This window comes from Clinocottus analis, unplaced genomic scaffold (genome assembly GCF_023055335.1).
Source record: "Clinocottus analis isolate CAN_PGR_092001 unplaced genomic scaffold, fCliAna1.0.p SCAF_8, whole genome shotgun sequence".
In the NCBI taxonomy this organism is placed as follows: Eukaryota; Metazoa; Chordata; class Actinopteri; order Perciformes; family Cottidae; genus Clinocottus; species Clinocottus analis.
The window spans coordinates 10,932,668-10,953,747 of record NW_027176240.1 but is presented as its reverse complement, the minus strand read 5'-3'; the positions used below and the strand labels follow the sequence as shown (position 1 = coordinate 10,953,747).

General features: G+C 44.5%; 1 protein-coding gene across 4 annotated transcripts in view; it reads left to right on the top strand.

Moving 5' to 3' along the window:
- slit1a (slit homolog 1a (Drosophila)) overlaps positions 1–21,080 on the top strand; it is an 84,940-nt gene that overhangs the window by 24,846 nt on the left and 39,014 nt on the right. The window lies entirely within an intron of this gene.

Sequence of the window (21,080 nt, the reverse complement as noted above, 5' to 3'; positions counted from 1 at the left end):
GTGTGTGTGTGTGTGTGTGTGTGTGTGTGTGTGTGTGTGTGTGTGTGTGTGTGTGTGTGTGTGTCTGCGTGTTCATTAATCCGTAACGCATAGCCACACACCATTATTTCTCCCTCCCCCTGACACCTTCATTAGGCCCACAGAAAGGGATTAGTTCTGACTTGTAGATTAGGCCACTTTATGGTTACTATGTTCATGTATGCCAAGGTTGCAACTAATGATCATTATTGATCGATTTAGCTTTTAGTCTGTAACAAACAGCGAGAAATGCCCTGTTACAATTTCACAAAGCCAAAGTTAATATTCTACAACCAAATATATTCAATTGCAATTGTATAAAACAGAGGAAAACATCCAATTATTTCTCTGTGTTCATGTGTGTTTGTGCAAAAGAAACAAAATACAGTGTGTGTGTGTGTGTGTGTGTGTGTGTGTGTGTGTGTGTGTGTGTGTGTGTGTGTGTGTGAGAGAGAGAGAGTGAGCAAAGGGGATATGCCCAGGTTCCACTTCATAAAGCTCTTGTAAAAGAGAGGCGGCCATTCATGGCTAACAAAGAGTTTTCACATGAACAAGCTAACAGACTGGCGCTGGACAGCCCTCCACACTTCCTCAACACTCGTTTTACCCATTTTATTTCCTCTCTCTTTGCTCCCCTCCCCCTGCTCAACTCTTTCTCATGAGTTAATTGTTAAAACATCTTTGATTGTGGTTCACAGAGTGTGCTGCTCGAAGAGACCTCTAACAGGAGTTGCTTTTACTGCTAGACACTTTGGCATAAGACACTGGTATAGATCGGATCAAAGATGGATATGTGATAAATAAATCAATGAAATCATTACAGAGGGAGCCAATTATTTGGGAAGGTGTGTCGTTCCACTCCTTTCGTCTTTTTCTTTTTCAATAGTTTCTATGGAGACTGTATTGGCAGAGTGTTGTTGTGCTGCGTTTGGCCCCTCGGCAATTTCACCCTCATTCACCTTCCTACCTGTGTTTCTGGATATAGACAGCTGCAAGAGGGTGAGACATCTGTGTTAACACCCGTGTTCCTCCAAGGGCAGATAGATGGAGAACTGATAAAAGTGTCTTTCACTTTGTGCCTAAAGTTAAAGCTTCAGGATGTCGGTGTCAGCAATCCAATTAGTTGAACAACTGCCCGGCTGATTGTAAGAGATGTGGAAGTTAGTGCTGTCAGTCCTGAGTTAGTCGTTGTAGCAGAATAAAGATATATTTAGTTTGACAGATGTCTCGTCGTAGAGGAACAGCAGATTACATAATGTTTTAAATGTCTCTACTTTTGGCTTTTCTGGCTTTACTCCCGGCCTCCCCTCATACTTTATGCGGATGTGGCGAGGAAGTTGATATAAAAAAAACCCGTAGAAGTCAGATTGTTGTGAGAGCGAGCTGATCGGAGCAGAGTTGAACGGAGACGTGCAGCGGGGTTAAATCCGCACCGCCTGGTTTCCCAGGGAGGCGCCCTCTTTTGTGACATGGTTAAAGATGTGTCCTAACACCGTTCCCATCACCCCTCATCCTCTCCCCACCTCGGCCGCCATCCCTCCCTCCGTCTCCAGAGAATAGCCTGCCCTTTGCTCAAGCCATTCCGTCTCCTTGGAGCTCATTGTTCCATGGTTGCTATGGCGATAGCTGGGGCCTCATTTTGGTCACCTTGGATACAGGGGGGAGTCGGGGTATTTGGTATGGGGTCAGAGCTGACAGAGGTGATGTGAAGGTGTGTGTGTGTGTGTGTGTGTCTGTGACTACGTCCAAGGTTGTGTGCGCACATTGTTACCCATCAAAGTGTGTGTGGGACTGGTGTGTGTGTTTGGTTAAGGGTCAGGCGTGACAGCGCTGGTACAATAGGACGGGGTGTGACCGGCCCCTCCTTCGCCATTTATTAGCCTATTCAGTCACCCACTCCCCTGCTCCAAGCCAGGCTGGGCCAGGAGGCAGCCGGGCTGTCAGTCAACACGGAGGGGGAGGGGCAGAGCGGGGATCCCAGAAAACATAATTAATGAGTAACGCGAGAGCTGGCGTATCGCTCCAAAGAGGAAATTAAAGAAACAAGCAGCCACTGTAACGGCAATTACGCAACCCTGAATAGACCACTGTCTTTGAGTTGTCAATGCTGTTTCATGCACTCACACCTGCTCTCTCTCTCTCTCACACACACACTCGCTCACACACACACCCACGCTCACTCACTCACTCACTCTCTCTCTCTCTCTCTCTCTCTCTCTCTCTCTCTCTCTCTCTCTCTCTCTCTCTCTCTCTCTCTCTCTCTCTTGCTCGCTCTCTCACTAGTTCTTTCTTTCCATCTGTGTGTTTCTCTCATTCTGTAAAATACACACCAGGGGAGAGCCTCTTTGTCAACCGCCCTTCTGAATTCCGATCCACAATCGTCAAGCTGGTCGTGGCTGGCCGGCCTTGGAGAGCCCTGGAGTGGCTTTCATAAACCTCAACCAAATACACACACACACACACACACACACACACACACACACACACACACACACATACACACACACACACACCCGCCAAAGCTGAAGCACCCATAAAAAGGGCCCACTCTGACCTACACTGGCCTCTATTACTCTCTCTCCCTCTTTTCCTCCATCTTTCTACCTCTCTCTCGTTGTGCTTCTACCGTATAGTCCATGTGACTGCGTGACCTGTTCTCTGATATCATTCGGTTCTGCCATGAAGCCCTGAGCCCTGAGAGCAAAACCAGCAATGAGCGTTTTACCCCCAAATTAAGGTTCTTAAAGATGACTCACTGTCAGTCTTATGTGAGTCATCAGTCAGTGTTTCATGCCCAGTTATCCAACTTTTGATGCACAGGAACATTTTTCCTCTTCCTTCTGCCCCCCATCTGTCTGTCCCGCTTCCCTTATCTTGTCTTTGTTTTTTTCTGACATTATAAGACAATGTATCACAGCTTTCTGTTTTGTCCCGGCGAAGAATGTTAGCAGCAACAAAGTAGCACAGTAGCACCCTGAATTAATTTTTGAAATGCACTGCAGAAATGGTCTGTGGTTGCTGTGTGGGGGAAAAAACCAACAGTTTTTCCCCTGCAGGGTCTGCACGTGTGTGTTCCAGTACCAACGGTGGAAGTAAAATTGTTGAAGATTACCAGCTAAATCTCTGCCTTGTGTTCTCAACAGTCATCATGAGTCAGAAGGAATGTGTTGTCCTCACCTGAGCTGTAACTGATAGCAGATACAGATGATCTAACATGCCTGCGCAGAAGAAAAAGAAGAAAGCCTGGCACTGCAGAGGGCATACCTGTGCTGAGAGGCAGGGTGTGTCTGGCCTCTCAGGGTTCACCGCTCTCACAAACCGCAGTGGTAATGCAGCAGAAAATTACTCCAGAAACTGGCACATAAAGTTGGACCTCAGTATGACAGCTGGAGAGTCAGTTCTGCTTTTTCCAAACCTCACGCAGTTTCCGGAAGAGTCATTAAGGAGTCATTGAGTGGAGAGGCAAAGAGATTCATATCCATGGAATTCATCAAAACAAGTTATTGAAAGTGGCCAATGCATTAATTTAGTGGGTTGGCTGAATGCAGCCGTTGGGCTGCAATGATGTGGTGTTGACCCTGGACCGCAGCGTGCATTGTTGTCAATGTCGCTTTGTTGGTGGAGCGGTAACCTTTCTTTGTGCCCATGTTTGGGCCAGTAACCTTGCTTTGTGTTGCTGTGTGTATCACAGTGTAGTGTGACTCCCCTTCTCCATAAATCACTGTCAGATTCCAATGGTAGGAAACAAAGCCTTGCCTGAAGCTTGGATAATGGGGTTGTCGGTGTGTGTGTGTGTGTGTGTGTGTGTGTGTGTGTGTGTGTGTGTGTGTATGTGTGTGTGTGTGTGTGTCTGTGTGTGTGTGGGTCAAGCCTGTAGCCCTTCATTTACCAATCAGCGCCAAACTGAGTTTATGAAAATTCATTGAGTGTGAGATGAGCTTTTTTTTTCTCCTTCAGATGAATATTGCACGAAACGCAGCATTGGGTGACAAAACACTCCATCGATTTCAAGGAAGGAACGAAAGGGGGAAGGAGAGGGGGGGCGGAAAAAAAAGGGTGAGGGAATGAGGTTGATCGCTGATGCGTGATGGAATAAACTGCAGAATATCTGTCACTGCTTGCGCGTGTGACTGTGTGTGTGTATGTCCCACACAGGGGGCTAATAAATAAATGATGTTTGAAATGAGAGCAGCTCTCCGTAGACCATCTCAACTTCATGAGAAGTGCTTGTTTACAACTCCGCACACACACCTACACACAAACTCACGCGCACAAGCTGCATCTATACTGGAGCTGAGGTTTATATTGTTGCTCTCCTCTCCAGGAACATGTCTGTCCTGTGAGCCTCTAAGTGTATGTTCCCTCTCCCAGGCCTTCGTCACATTGCTCTCATTACTTTACAGGCCAAAGCAAACACACATGCATATAAACACCTAGCTTGTGAGATAGGCTGCAGAGCATTAGTGAGCTCAGCAGAGCAAACACAGCGATAAAGGCAGGATTTGGGCAAATTGTAATGGGAGGAAGCAGCGGGACAGGGAGAGGATTTACCCCCGGCGTCCCCGCAGGCCCGGGCACGACAGAAGCCCATGAGTTTTGTAACCAAACTGTGTGTGTGGCGCTGACTCACGGTTCCTGTGTTTGCTCTGCGGGCTGTCCTAATATATCATTACTTCTCTCAGGAAAGACAAGCTTCTCCTCAGGAGAGACGACCGCCTTCCTGCCAGACAAAACCTGACCTTTTACGTTCTCCCTCTGGTAAATGAACCGATGCCATTCCAGACGAGCTGTGACAGAAAATGAGAGGTGGCGGTGGCGGGGTGAGAGAGGGAGAGAGAGAGAGAGAGGAGGAGAGAGAGAGGATGAGGAGAGAGAGAGAGGAGAGAGAGAGGAGAGAGAGGAGAGAGAGAGGAGTGAGAGGAGTGAGAGGAGTGAGAGAGAGAGAGAGAGAGAGAGAGAGAGAGAGAGAGAGAGAGAGAGAGAGAGAGAGAGAGAGAGAGAGAGAGAGAGAGAGATTCATGGGCGTCAAGGAGATGGCAGTTGTTGCACACAGGATTTCCACAGTTTCATTGTTTTTGGAAGATTTTCAAACTTCCCTTTTCAAAGCAACTGAGACGAAGGTCAGAATAAAGGAAGGAAGAAGAGAACAACAGACTATAGACAGAGGGAGAGAGATGGTTGATGGTAGGGGTTACAGCTTTGGAATGCTGCAGTGGTTTTAATTACAGACAGAGGAATAGTCTTTTTAAATATTTAGAGTACAGATGATCTCTCTGACTGTGTGTGTTTGTGTGCACCGGGCTTTGTGTGTGTCTGTATGTGTGTGTGTGTGTGTGTGTGTGTGTGTGTGTGTGTGTTTATTTGCACTGCGCATATGTGAATGAACATTGCTGTGAGAACTTGTTTGTGTGTGCACATATTGTGTATATGCAATCCCGTGAATTCCTGAGACTGGAGCATGTCTCTGTGCGTGTATGTGCTGGGGCATTACATGTGTCAGGTGATGTCATTTAGTGTTAAAGTGCTTTGAGTGGTCGGAAGACTAGAAAAGCACTGTACAGGTACCGGTCCATTTACCAAAAAACACTAAAACTATATTTATTATGTTTTTGGAAATATATCATCATCCAGGTAAAACAAGGGCACCAAACGCTCAGTCAGTTTTGGTCTTCTTTACATATTTCAGTTTCATATTTCGCTAATTATAGTTATTGTCAGGATGCTGGACGTTAATGAAAACTACTAAACTGCTGAATAAAGTGTCACTTGGCACCAAATGATGATACATAAACACACAACTATTGGTTTCCTCTTAACAGCATAACGCTATCCATCCAGACTTTAACCAACTTGACTTAAAGTAGCAGACCATCAAAAAGCAGGGAGAAGCAGTAAAAATTGTTAATGAATGAAATTGAGTGGTAAATAAAAGACACGTAAGATAGGGGTATGGTTCTAGAAGTGGTTTAGAGGTGATAAGTGCTAGATCTTGACAATGTGGGTCATGCTGTGAGAGATGAGCCTGAACTGCTCTCATGGTTTTAGCTCTCTGGTCGGCTGCATCTGTCTGACTGACGTTAGGGTGCAAAAGGATAGAAGGGCCATAATCTCCTAATCATTAAACAGGGAACTACAGGATGTAAAGAGATGTGACTGCTGTCTGTGAGCACTAAGCTGGAGGAAGTGAGGATGCCAGAGTTAAGTGGAGCAATATCCTCCTTGCATGTGTGAAGGGGCTACTCTTGTTAAACGGGTGCCATCGAGAGCAAACAGTCTCTCCGTCTCTGGTTGTATTGTTTGTTCAGGGTGATACCGAGCCCAGACTCAGACCCAGAATGGTAAATAGGCTGTAATTTTGAGGCAGCGCACCGTTCTGCAGGCTCACATTGATCTGTCATTGACAAAGTTAATGAGCGTGGACATGAGCCACGGAGTCTTTCCACAAAGACATCAAAGAGCCGCTGCCATGACTGGCCCGCTGTGAGACTGGCCTTCAGGCTGACACCCAGGCTGCCGCAACCCCTGACTCCCCAGGAGGGGAGAGGAGTAAGGGGAGGGGATGGAGGTGGAGGAGGGGGTCTTGGCACAAAGTGTAAGGGGTTTTTATGTCTTCATCCTTTTCTCCCTGTTACTCTCTCACACACATTTCTTTTGCATGTTAGGTATTTGTTTGTGGTTCTTCGCAGGGTTAATGGGAAAGTAGCTGCAACTTTTGAGCAGTAAACAAGATTCCTTAACTCGACACTGCCTCTGCTCACCACCTGCTGCTGGCAACACACACACGCACGCACACACACACACACACACACACACACTCACACACACATATGTGCACACACAAAAGTCTTGCTACTAGGTAACCCATTGGCTATCTGCCATTTCATTCCTCTCTGTCAACAGCAAATAAGAGAAGGGGAAAAAGCAAAATCCAAGAGCAAATATTAGCCTATGCAGACAAAGGCATTCCAGACAGGCTTGTCACTCTCACTCACTCATCCTTAAAGTCCCATCCTCCTCCTTCCCTCCATCTCCCCAGCTCTTGGGAAATAAGGCATTTTCTTACGATTGATTGCTCATATTGAGGCACCTTCCTTTCACCCCCACAGCCCATGTTCTTTCAGCTTTTTAGTAGTCGTCCTCCCGTTCTGAGTCTTCCTCCCTCCCTTTCCTTTTGAGGTTCAGATGTCATCCTCATCCCTGTCAGAGGAGTCTAATGGATCGGTCACGCTCAGGGCCCTCCCATACTGACTCACAGGGTTGTGGTGAAAGGTCACGACTCGGGTGAGATAGGAACCTTGGAGAGAGGACATCCGCTGGCTGTACCCAGCCGTGTGTGTGCATGTGTGTCAGTTCTGTCTGTGTGTGTGTGTGTGTGTGTGTGTGTGTGTGTGTGTGTGTGTGTGTGTGTATTATTTTCTCAGTAAACACCTTCTCTTCACTTCTGTGCTGGGTAGCTGGGTGAGCAGGGATTTGCACAGAGCAGTAAAATACACCAAGAGAAAATAAATATCAAAGTTCAGCTACAGGATGTAGAATTGTCAGGTAAGCATACAAATGTGTACTACAATATACACGTACACACACGCACACACGCACACACACTCACACATTCACTCTCTCTCTCCATGTCTGGCATATCCATCACAGCCTCTCGGGGCCTCCTGTTCTTTGAGGAGGTCAGAGTTGAAAATGGTCGAGAGGACGCCTACATAGACAGACAGGGTAAAGAGAGGGAGAGTGTGTGCGTGTCTGTCTGTCTGTGTGTGTGTGTGTGTGTGTGTGTGTGTGTGTGTGTGTGTGTGTGTGTGTGTGTGCGCTTGTGCGTGCGTGTGTGTGTGTCAGTCAGAACTGTGCAGAGCCTCAGTGTTGATTAGGTCTAGACCAGTGAGGTGATCTATTGCCATCTCAAGAAACTCAAACCAAATGTATGTCTGGCAACATGGCCAGTCATACATATGATGATATACGACTTGAAGTTCTGAGGGTCAGCAGCACTTTTTCTCGAACAGTCGATAGTCTTTCTTGTGGGTTTTGTTTGATAGTTGCAGGATTTTTCTTTTTGTCAGATCCTTTTTTCTCCTTCAATGCATGTATGATATGTAAGAATCTCGGCAGGCATCATTAATGCAAAGCACATTTTCTCTCTGCTATATAGATTTCTTTTGTTTCCTTTTTGACTTGGGTGATTTCATACCGCCAGCCTATTATGTCCTGTCCACCCCTGCATCTTTATTATCCTTTGTTTCTCCTCCACCTCCCTTCTCTCCTCCACCACCTCCCCCCTCGCACTTGTCCTCTCCCTTTTTTCCTGGGTGGTGAGTTTTAATTTCATGCCCCCTGCTCTGGCAGTTGGTCCTCGAGTGAGTGCCAGGCTGGCTTTGTGAAACACAGCTTCCTCAGGGGCTACAAGTCCCTCTAACGCGCACACACACACACACACACACACACACACACACACACACACACACACACACACACCACAAATATGCATGCTCTCAGCCCCGGGCTATGCATCGACATCCATGCAGAACTTCAATGAAGTGATCCAGAAGTTGCTCTCATGATCTCTGTCAGAGACGTGATTACACAAGCAAGTGCGGTGGCATGTTAGTTCAACTCCAAAGAATGGACTTGATTCAGTGTTCACACACGTGGAACAAAAAGCCATTGTATTCCTTCTGATCAATCATAGCTGTCATTGTTTCCGTAAATGATCTAAAGGTGTTGGCCTCATCTGGCTAGCGACAGTATGCTAACTGTACTGGCATGCATCCATTACTCCACATAGGCAACTGGCAGCCCTGGGGAGTAATCAGTCGTTATGCTAATGCTCGTGGATGATGATGGATGTGCTTCGGCCTCCATTGTGTTAAACTCTATCTGTTTGGAAAAGGAAATAGGGTTTTCTTCATTCGGTGACATATTTATCTTTGGACACATTTGCCAAAATAACTTGTGATGATTATGTTGAAATCCACTTTTAATAAAGCACTTAAGATATTTTATTTATTCAACTTGGAGTACGGGTATATGGACAATGAGATGCTTTAGCGTAGATCTGTGTGTGTGTGTGTGTGTGTGTGTGTGTGTGTGTGTGTGTGTGTGTGTGTGTGTGTGTGTGTCTGCATCTTTTTGTGTGTGCTTAGGCCTTGTAGTAATAATCCATGCCTGCAGCTGTACCTCTGCAAGGGTTCATTAACCCTGAAAGTCAGTCTTCTCAAGCCTCATCTTTATCTCCTGATCATTGCAGATCACATCTGCTGCTCCAGGCTGGTTACTCATTAATGAAAACACCCCAGGGCCCTATGTGACGCTTCTACAATATTTTAAGGAATGTGAGAGGGTAATATCCCATGCCAAATTAATTCAAGAGACATGCAGACCCTCTGTTAAAGTTTGTGTCTTAGAGGGACAGTTGAATCAAATCACACACAAATAATTTCACACTTCATGGCATCAGGACATGTATGTAGTGTTTGTTTCATTTGCTGAGGTTTTGAGATATCTGCTCACATATTGTGTCATAAAGCAAATTCAATGTAGGTAAATGGAATTGAAACGAAAAAGGACATAAAAGCGACCGGTCTTTTTTCAGAAACATTGTTGAGATTACGTTGTGTGAAGAATTTATACACCAAAGAAATAGTTCCAATGAAAACGGTTTGCGTTGAGGTCTGCCATAATACTGTGAGAAATAATTTTAAACGTCTTGTCGGTCATATAGCAGATAATGAATATCCACGAGCTGAAATTGTCTTTGTCTGTCATAATGTGGTGGTTCCTAGGTTTGCTTCACCCACTACCCTGCCTACATTGTGTGTCGGCTGTCAGTGTGGGAGGATGAGGGTATTCCAGAGCAGTGTGGAGGACAGATTAAACACCCAGAGCAGTCACTGATGTCCATTGTTAAGTGCTTTTTCTCAGGACGACTCCCACCCACTGCAGCACAGCTGGGACCAACTCCATTGTCTTGTCCTTCCTCTGCCAGCCTCAGTCTTGCTCTCACGAACAGAACACACACACACACACACATGCACACACACACACACACACACACACACACACACACACACACACACACACACACACACACACACACACACACACACACACACTACCCTCAAGGCTTAGTCACAATTCCAGCTGAGTACCTTTTGTCTCCTAGCAACCAGAACCTCTGCAATTTCTGGCCTTGCACCTTTGGACCCATCCCGACATTAGGATTTGCACACACACACACACACACACACACACACACACACACACACACACACACACACACACACACACACTAGAGTTGGGTTTTGACTTGCTGCCTGAGTGAAATTGAATCTCAAAAGTATTGGGCCGTTAGCTCTGGTGGAATTACTTTCTTTATGCTGTGAAGTTAATTAAGAGCCCTGATAGGAGGAGAAAGCGTGCCAGAAAACCAAAGCCTCGAGGCTTTAACTCACTTTCATGGCATTTCTTTTACTTGAAGTCACATTTTTTCTCTATGAAAGCTCCAGTTGCCGTAGCCCACAAAAGAGTCTGCATCAGTTCAAATGGACATCAAAACAATAAAACTATACTTGTATTGACCTCAAGAAAACAGCACCGTACTCGCAGCTGTTTTCAGACAAGAGGTCTGAAAACTGGCAGCAGCCAAAGATTAATTATAAAAAAAGATAAGCACAGAGATAAAAATGAAATAAACATGTAAAAGAAAGATGAGCATGGCCATGAGCTCATCATTTAGAAAACAAGTGAGATAAAGGAATTCAAAACATAGTTTTAAAGTTTGTGTGTGTCTGTGTGTGTGAGAGTTTAGTACTGATGTCAGAGCGAGTTTAGTCTTCCTGACAGCCTCATGTAATATTCATGAGAAAATCTCCATAGTCTCAGAGACCCTGCAGTTATTTATTCATTGCGTTATGAATGCCTTTACTGACCCCTGACACGTACACACACCTGTCACAGGAAGGAAACACTGCCTCCTCCAACCTGTTCACACACACTCACACTGTGCTGACCAGTGGTTAACCTCTTTACTTATGTAATAGTCTGTCTACAGCCAGTGTGTCCACTGTATGCCCAATGTGCTGGCCATCACTGGTATTTTCCCTCACACTCCCAGCTGCTTCAGAGGTGTTAACCATCTGAAAAAACATGTCGCAATGGAACCGAGACAAGTAGGTACACCGCAGGCTGTGGCACGGCTGGTGTTGTGTAACTGCACAAGCTTAGGTCTGTTAAACAGATGCTGTATTGCGACTGTGAGAACTGTGATCAATCAGGTCGGGCTGCTTGTTTTGTCTCGTACAAGTTTCTGATGCTTACAGCAAAAACACTTCCAGTTAAGTAACTTCCACTGCAGAACTTCTTCCTTCTTTGGCCTTATTTGCTATTGCAAAAATGGATTAACGCGGAAACGATTTAGTCAATCGACAAATTACTTGTTCTCGCTTTCCATGTGACTAATTGCTGATTTCATTGTCTTTGATGAACTTGAACTGCATATATTTGTGTTTTGGACTACTGCTCAAACAAAACAAGCAGTTTGAAAACGTCAACTTTTTATAATCAGTTAATTTCGTAATAGTATGGAGCACATTCATCTGTAATGAAAATAGTTATTGTCTAGGCCCTGAAGTAAATAGAAAAATGGAAACATGACTACGTTGCTATTATTTATTGTTGTATTATTCTCATTTCACACTTTCCCATTCTTCTTTGATTGCTATCAATAAATAAAAGAGGTCTAGTCTTATTAAAGCACGATGCAGCTCGGGGATCTATGAAAAATCCATGCAGTGTTGCACTGGTGCTATCAACAAGTGAAATCTGACGCTTGGCTATGAATCGTTTTATACGCTGGAGGAATCTATGGCAAGACATATTCTGTGACACCCAAGTCTAATTTCAACCTCTGTTTGTCACATTGTGGTGTGCACAGCAGCTGCTCTTGTATCAACTATATTGTGTACTTTTTGTCACACTGAGCGCAGAGATACAGAGATGAGAGGCCTGACTCACTGCTGATTGCATTGCTGTCTTGCTGCATTAAGATAACGTGGGAGTGAAAGCACTATTTGTATGTGAGAGCATGCCTCGGTAGGGGCGTTTGTGTGCATGTAAGTGTGTCCTGTTAAAGATAAGGTGATACATGCCCTGGGTGAATTGTCGACTTGACGTCAGCCACAATGCACCTGTCTCATACATCATGCTGAGCAAGAGGCAGTATGGGTAACCGAGGGAAGTGCCTGCAGCTTTTATTGCCCCATCACTTCACCTTTCTCTTCTGTTCTATGAGACGGCTGCGAAATCTCCAATGTGGCCTCATTACCCTCACAGCAAAATAATGCATACATACTACATATTTCTGTACCCAAAGCATGTAATGGAAAAGAGAAAAGAGAAAAGTTTACAGAAATAATTGTGTATGTAACAATAACAAGATGAGTTGGAGGGAAATTCATGCCCCCGCCCCGCCCCCCCGCCCCCTCCCTCCCCTCCTCTCCTTCCCCATCTCCCTTATAATGAGATCCTCTATTTAACCTCAGTGTCCTTGACTGCATACATCTAGGCAGGTACCTTTAGGCTGTTTTTGAGTTTAGCTTTCAGAGGGATTTGGACAGAACCGGTACCATATATAGGTAGCTGCTCACCTTCCCTCTGGCCTAGTCCTCTCCTCCCCTCTCGTTTGATACTTCCCATGTGTGACGGCGACTGTGAGAGCTTAAAGTAATGACCGGGAGGTCAAGAGAATAGAACAGGCTGTGTGCAAGTTCCTCAGAGAGAGGAAGGCAGAGGACACGAGAAGATGATCTATGCCGGGGTTCATTTTGGTCAACAGTCATCAAATCGTTTACTTCCTTTGTTGTTGTTGTTTTTTTCTCCTCCTCTCGCTCTCGGCGCTTCCTCCCTCCTTGTCTTGATCAAACTCTGCACCTCTGCGAAGTGCATGGATTCGATTAAGTGTCCTGAAGTGTGTTCAGTTTACGTGTTGATTGAAATAGCTCCTGACTGTGTGAGTCTTAGTGACAGTCCTGTGATCTGGTATCAGCTGCCTGCGGTTAGGTGTGGTGGATCTGTCATCCCAGCGGCTCAATAACACTGACCTCAGACCAGCTCTTCCAGGAAAATCTGTCATTCGATCCCCGGGATCAGTTTTCCACTTTCTAGGTAGCCAGCCGTTCACAAAGAGGCATCTTTAACTACTTTAGCAAGACCACACAGTGTGTGTGTGTGTGTGTGTGTGTGTGTGTGTGTGTGTGTGCGTGTGCGTGTAGCCACCCAGATTGGCTTTGTTGTCTGTCTAAATGGCTGTCTCCTTCCCTTTTGCTCCCGTCCCGACACAGTGTAAAACATTAGTCCAATCCAGCAAAATGATTTCCAGGCTATTCTCAGAGATGGAGATCATTATTTCTGGCTTGGTGTGAGCCTGCTGGCTAAAGTAGGGATAGGTAATGGCAGTGATAATTGAGAGGTATGCTTTACCTCACCCTCCCTCCTTTCCTATCTCTTCTTCTCACACTTTTCTTCTATTGTCCAGCAGGTAGACAGCGTGACGGATGGACGGGGCTTGTGTCCCTGTGCAAAGCAGCGCTATCGTACACCAGTCAGAGTCAGTTGATAGCGCCGGTAAGCGTTTGTCATGATCGATGCCGCTCAGCTCTGCTCCATCACTCAGCTTGACTGCCAATGAAAGGCTTGGACACACTCAGAAACACAAGTAGACATAATGGTAGGGTGGAGGGGGGAGGTGGAGGGGGAGGGGGAAACAGGGTAAATAGAGAACTGGGAGAAAGGATAGATTTTCTCCTTTCTTTCTTCGCCATGTTAAACTCTTTCATTTGCTTCACGGGTGGCAGCAAAGCACCCAGCCAAATGTACGTATGTGCTCATATGGGATTTTTAAGTCTACAAACACACACAGACATCATGAATCACTTACATTGAAAGAAGAGATGTGGGCAAAAGTTAAACTAGCCTTGTAGAGAACGTGTGTGTGTGTGTGTGTGTGTGTGTGTGTGTGTGTGTGTGTCTTTCTGTCATCCCTCATGTGGACTTGATAAGTTTCACTGACATTGTGTTTTCTCTTGGTGGTTGTTGAGTGTTCCAGTCTGGGAGTTCTGTATGTTTCTCATTGGTTGGTGAGCTGTAGATGATTAGAGTGGAGTCCATCCATGAAATCCCATTTAGGTCCCATCGAAAAAAAAGGGTGTGTGTGTGTGTGTGTGTGTGTGTGTGTGTGTGTGTGTGTGTGTGTGTGTGTGTGTGTGTGTGTGTGTGTGTGTGTGTGTGTGTGTGTGTGTGTGTGTGTGTATTATGGGAGTGAGGGAGACAGAGGGTGTTTTGCTAGCTGTATTTTTCAACATCAGAATAAATCACAAACTCTCTCCAGATGCGTCCACACAGCCTCCTTTTTCCTCTTTCAGCACATATATGAGCGTAAAGGGTTGCTGCACGGACAGTCTGTGGGGTCTGTTGAAAATTTTTGCTCGATTACTTATTTCCTCAAGTCCATAAAAATAATAGAGAAAGCGACACGGCAGAGAAAAGAGAGGCTATAATGTAGTGACATGCAGCTTTACTCCTGGCTCTTTGTTGCCTATTAGCTCTTGTGGACTTGTTTTGACATTCACTTTCAAAGAAATGAAACTCTACTGAGAGAAAGATGCAATTGAATTATGCTGCATTTGATAAAAGTGTAGTGTTTATTTTTAGGATTTCTTTTGTAGAGCCTATATTTAGGCCTACAAGGGAGACTGAGAGACTTCTTTCTCTCATGGGTTTTTGTGTGAGTGTATTCCTAAAGCAGCCTGTTTATTTCTCTCTTTGTAAAAGCAGCAGTTTCTCCTTCCCCGCTTAACAAGTCCTTCTCTCACTGAGCTCCATCCAGCTCTCCACCACAAAGGAAACAGAGAAACACCTTACACACTCTGCGTCTGTGCATGATAATGTGTGAAACATGAATAAAGGGTTTTATTGTTAAGACTGTGTTTTGACCTCTAGATGATAATGGTAATCACAATGATGACAGTGGTGGTGTCTGGCTCCCTTGTCCAGATTGCTGTAAGGTGGTACAAATCATTGAGGGAAGACATGATGGATAGACAGTGAAGGGAGACACAGCTAGGAGGCATGCTCATCATTTATTTTAGAGAGAAAGAAAGCAGAATGTGAAGGTGTGGAAAGAGAAGGATGGCGGGGGGATGAGGGTGAGAGGAAAGGCGCAGACACTCTTGACCGCACACAGAAACACTCAGTCACTCTCTCCGGGCCACACAAATACACACACACATGCATGCCTGGGTTTTGGCAAGCACCCAAAGGCCCTGCAGCCTCAATCCATACTCCTTCTCACCTCATTCTCTTTATGTTATCCCCCACTCTTAACACCTTCCCTCCTTTTTCATCTGCCTGACACTGCGGGTTCGTTGTCTTCTACAGTTCTCGGCACCTCTACCAAAAATATGTGGACACATAAATGCAGCATGTTAACATCGACAGTTCCGCTTTTTGAGTGCGCCTTTATGCGCGCAACAAAAAATGAATATGGCCCTTTTCAACAGACTTGATTACTTCTATCTTTACCTACGCTTTCTCATGGTTTGGTCTTCCCTTTGGTGCATCAGCTGTAGCTTCACCAGGGGAAAAGTCTAATGGCTCCATTGCTACACCAGACTCATTGACTCCATACTTCCTACCCCTACCTCCTTCTATCGACTGGTAGTCAAGTGTCTTTTAGTCAAGTCATGTAGAAACATTCTTTTAATATTTTGCATTCAAATGTGGGTTAAAGTTATTTGTTAACGTAAATTTAGGCAGGTCTGACTCAAAAGTCTTAAGTCTGCTGTACTTTACTGTACTTTCTCAGCACATTGTGATTTCTAGCGAGCTGGTTTACCTGTACCATGAATCCATACTTATATGAACAATTCATCAATCATTGCTCACACACTATCAAGACAAAATGTGAATGTGGACATGTTTGGTTTATTTATTTGAATGTATTGCTCCTTTATTTGCACTAGATCGTTGTTGATTTCCAGTTTCAGGAACTTCTCTCTGAAAGCCCATAGTTTATTTGTGTGGTTGTTTATGTGTGTGACTACTTGTAGGTTGTTACCGTGCAGGGAGGAAGAAAGTAGTTAGCAGTTAGTGGCAGCACACTGACATTCTTGTAACAGCCCTCACACACCTCATTAGCTCCCGTAATGAGTAAGTAATCAGACACATTCCCCCTCTATCTTTCTGTCGTTTTCTCCCTCTCTTAATGGAAGAATGACATTAAGCACATTTGGCAAGGATAAACACTTTCTTAGCATGCAATCCTGTCAAGAAATCAAGAAAACAAACACTCTTTTTTTAGATACAAGCACCATACTGGCACCTCTTTTCAGGATCAGCTGTTATGTATCAGTATGAAATCTAATCAGGCACAAATGAAAAGCATTTAAACAATATTTTAAACAGGGATTCAATGTTTTCTGAGCATGACTGTATAATGATGGCTGAAATGTGGTTGAGTGCCTGTGAAATGCAAAAGCGTAAGACCAAAAAGTCTCCTCTCTTGGACATTAGTATACTGCATTTACCAGCCGTTTATAGATCACATATTAATGATATGCCTGTATTTTGCAACCCATACAGCAGTGTACAACTTTTAATGTATTCACTTTAGTGAGTTTTAAAAAAAAACATTTTATTGAAAAAGTTCAGCCTGAGTTAACCTTTAAAAACAACAAGACAACAATACTCTAAACCTACATGACCAATACCAGAGTTGGTTTTCCAGAAAAGAACAAACAAAGACAGAGAAATAGAAAGACAGCGTTAACTGAGAGCAGTATGGGGCTCAATGATGAAGTCATTAGATCATCTTGTTTGATTAATGACAGAGGTTATGCAATATTTAAAACATGAAAGAGGCAACTGTTTGTGTGTACATGTGCATGTTGTCTTTCTTCATAAGAATTTGTATATTACTTACCCACAGATTACCACACTGTGGAACCTGAAGCCCTGAGGGCTTCTACCAGAAAAGGCTGTCTGTTCTTGAGGTGGCTGAGACTTTGCAGCATCCCCATAAACTCCTTTTGCTTTTAGAAGTCAAAAGTTTGATTATTACACGCTGCTTTTTCTTTTGGGTGGGATTAGCATCTCCTCCGTTACAGTAGGTATTTGTGTAATGCGTTGTGTACAGTATTAATGCAGTGTACTGTGATAAAGATCAGATGCTAATGATGTGAATCAGACAGAAACCAGACATTACCTTCAATGTGCAGCTAATCTCCAGACCGGGTGCCTTGAGCTATGTCTGATAACATTGCTAATTAGTCCAGATAGACTCTGCAGGGATTCTTGTAAATAAGCATATCAGTAGCTGAGTTTATTGTCAGAGAACCTTACACTGATTAAACGATACCATTGTTTGCAAAAATCCTGACCGCAGCACGTCAGCGGCCGTAGTTCATACAGTGAGGGCACACCTGAAAACATGTGTTACCTCATCATTAGGGCTACAATGGGAATGAACTGTGAGCAACGTCACCTAAAGAGAGCCAGGCGATATTAATGAACTAACTGCCCGCTTCGAGGGATGTAGTGCATTAAGCTAAATCTATACCAGGTCTAAGCCGTTTGAACACCAACTTAGCCACACTCTCGCTCACTCAGGCAGCGGTTCACACACCTGTGATGAAAAAGGACTGGTGGCCATGCTGTGTGCAGGAAATAAGGAAACTAAAACGTTGCAGGTTTGACATCATTACTGCACTGTGAGAGGCGTGAGGGCCTGGACTGGTGCTGGAGGCCACAGCCATGCCTTGGGGTAGTCTTCATAGCATTACGCATAGAGTGCGGCATGGCTCTGAGAGTTTCCACGGATCCTTTTAGCCTGAACAAAGCTGTGCAAGTATAGTTTAGCCTGGAGGTTTGGTCCTGTTGCCCTACGTCTGATACTTCACTTTGTCTGCCCTCTGATCCTGCTAAATCTAATGAACTTGAGGTTGAGCAATCTCAAGACACTCAAATGCAGAATGACTTGATGGAGAAACAAAGAACAAATTGTAATTTCTGGCCACGCCAGTTTGATTGTTACTATACAGTTAACTTGATTCTCAAGTGACGCACTATGGTGGTATTTGCTGAAGGGCTGTAACATTCGATTTACTGTCATGATTTAGTGATGGAGATCATGGTGGCCAATATCCCTCTTTGCGGTGACTGTTCTCACATAATCATGTCTGTTTTTGAAGACTTCACAGCTTCCCTGGAAATCTACTTCCAAACTAATCAGAAATGTCAAATATCTCGGAGCCAACACAGTCAGGGCTGAGCTCAAAAAACACCATTGAGGGGAGACCACAGGCTATGTAAAATACAGCATGGGCTCCCACAGAAATGTTCTGTTTGCCGTTTTAAGAATGTGTAAATGTAGAAATGTAGCGTTGCTAAATGTAATATTGCTCTGGCTCCCATAGGAGTTGAATGCGTCAATAAATCAAGGACACAGAAGACTGCAGACTCCAAACCATGACCACTGTGATTATTTTGTTATATGTGACAGGGGAGAGAAAGAACCAGGCAGAGGGAGAAAGGCAATATAATTAATTGAGAGAAAGGCAGACTTTCTGGCACGACAGATAGCATCATTAAGGGTTGTCATGGCGCTTTTTTTTTGGGCGCGCATTGTCCCAGATCAGAAATACAGTTATTAAATGACCTCCCACGACCTCAGCATTTAATCCAATCAAACAGCACCATAAGTGGGAGCAGTATAGATCGCTCCAGCCAATCGCGTTATAGCGTGCTAATAGGATTATTTGGGTTTTAGTGTGGGGATTCCACCCTTGAGCTTTCATTTTACTACTTACACACGTAGCATTGTATTCACATTGTCAAAGCCTTCCTGCCTCGTCTTATTTTTCCAGCTTCTCATGCCTGTTGCCATCTTTCTGTTTTTTCCTCTTTTTGAAGGCCACTGTAGCCTCTGGCGCTCCAACAATGCTGTCCCAGCACAGCTATCGGTTATCGTTTCTGTTTTGAACCCGGGAGCGAACACGTACAGAAAAGACATAGTGAGAAGTCTCTAACAGTGTTCCTGCAGTCCGGCACTAAAGCATCTCTATGTGTGAGAGAGTGTTTGATGCAGGAAGGTGAGGAGAAGGTGAGAGGACTAATTAGTTATTAAATAGAGGGCAGGGCCAGATAGACCAAAAGCATTCCTCACGCATGGAGCAGCCTTGATAAGAGGCACCAATATAGCCCGGCTGCCAGACTGACTCAGCTTTCAACTCTGCAATTCGACTGTTTTGCCAAGAGAACAACAAAGAAGCTGGAGGGAGCACAACTGATCTGGCTACCCGTGGCTGCAAGTTAGGAGACATAAAGGTGGTTTGATGTTCAGGATATGATTCTGCAAAATATGACAGACTGATAGAATAGATAGATAATGGTTAAATAATTGCCTAAATGGGCTGCTAACTGTGTTGGCGGAATATATCTGTGACAGATGTGCAGATCTGCAAAGGAAATAACGCTGAACCTCAGATGATAAATTTAAAATGTGCCTTTCGATAGAATATTTATGTTCTCTTTGAAAACAGGCCAGCGACGTGTGTGTTTCATCTGCACATTCGTACATGCACGTGGCATTTACGAAGAATTAAATAACAGCCGGATAAAGCTGTTGTCTTTACTATTGAAATGTGATGCAGTTAAGTTAAATGGCATAGTATTTGTTAATTGATCCAAAGTATAAAGGTACAAATTGAATGGCCGTTCCCACGGGGTATGTCATGTTAAATACACAGCCGTGTTCTGATGGCGTGAGACTGTAAAGATGGCACAAGACTCAACAAGTTTCAGTCAACTGCCAATTTACAGCTCGATCCCTATCGGACTTTCACTGTGGACGTGCGTTCATGTTCCAAGAAATACTGAACTGTGCGTGTTAAAAAAAAAAGTCTCATTTTGTTTTGATCAAAGTTCAACAGTTGCTTTAGATTTAATATATTCAAACTACAAAACAGCAAACACACACATTCCATTTGTGATTGTGGTGTATTTGGCCTGCACAGGGCTGTTTTAATTTCTGCTGCACCGTAAAAGGCAAACCACCAATTCATTAGATAGATTGCACAACACAATGGCTGTGGTGTGTTTTGTGCCCCTCTTTTGTATCCTCTTTAAATAACGAATATACAAAATTCTGGGAAGGATGACCCAGTGGGGACATTGTGTGAGACGGTTGTGTCGCGGAAGTCTCGGAAATGCATTTCAACATTACCCCATGCGGTTTTATTAAGTGTGGGTACTCGTGTGCGTCATGGGAATACCTAATATGGAGTGCATTATCATTTAGGAAGTAAAAGTCATCAGTCCCATAAAGAACAGTTGTGTTGTGTAGTTTTATAGGTTGTTGTGTTGTGCTTCAGCCTTTCTATGGCCAACCATAAGTACTATGTTTACGTCTATCTGAGCTGCGGAGCCGTGTGTGTGTGTGTGTGTGTGTGTGTGTGTGTGTGTGTGTGTGTGTGCGTGTGGCCGTGTGCGCTTCAAGACAGGAGCCTCTTTGGCAACCCCCTACAGTTTCCCTGTGTGTGTGTGCGTGCGTGTGCGCGCGCGTGTGTGTGTGTGTGGAAAAGGGGCAGAGCCTTTCTGAATGAGGTTAGCTCACTTTTTAAACGGCACACAAAAGAATCTGCTAATTAAAACTATGGCTACTTGTGTTTCCCTCACTCTCGTTCCCTCCTTTACTCTCTGACCCTCCCCTCTCTCACTCTTTTACTTTCCAAACACATTTCAAATGTCTAATTTGTACCCACCAGTAAGCGTTGGCCACACACACGTAGCCTAATAGTAAAAGATGACGTTCTTTGTGCCGCATCGTCCTAATGAAACCACCCAACAGGATCAGCGAGTGTGCAGGCAGCAAATTGGGCACCTCACACCAGAGCGTGGTCAACACAATATAGCATGAAAGAATACTGAATAATATGGCCACTATAAAATACCCACTCCATTGTGAGTATAGCTCTCCATGCATTACCACACTTTAGGTGTGTTGGCAA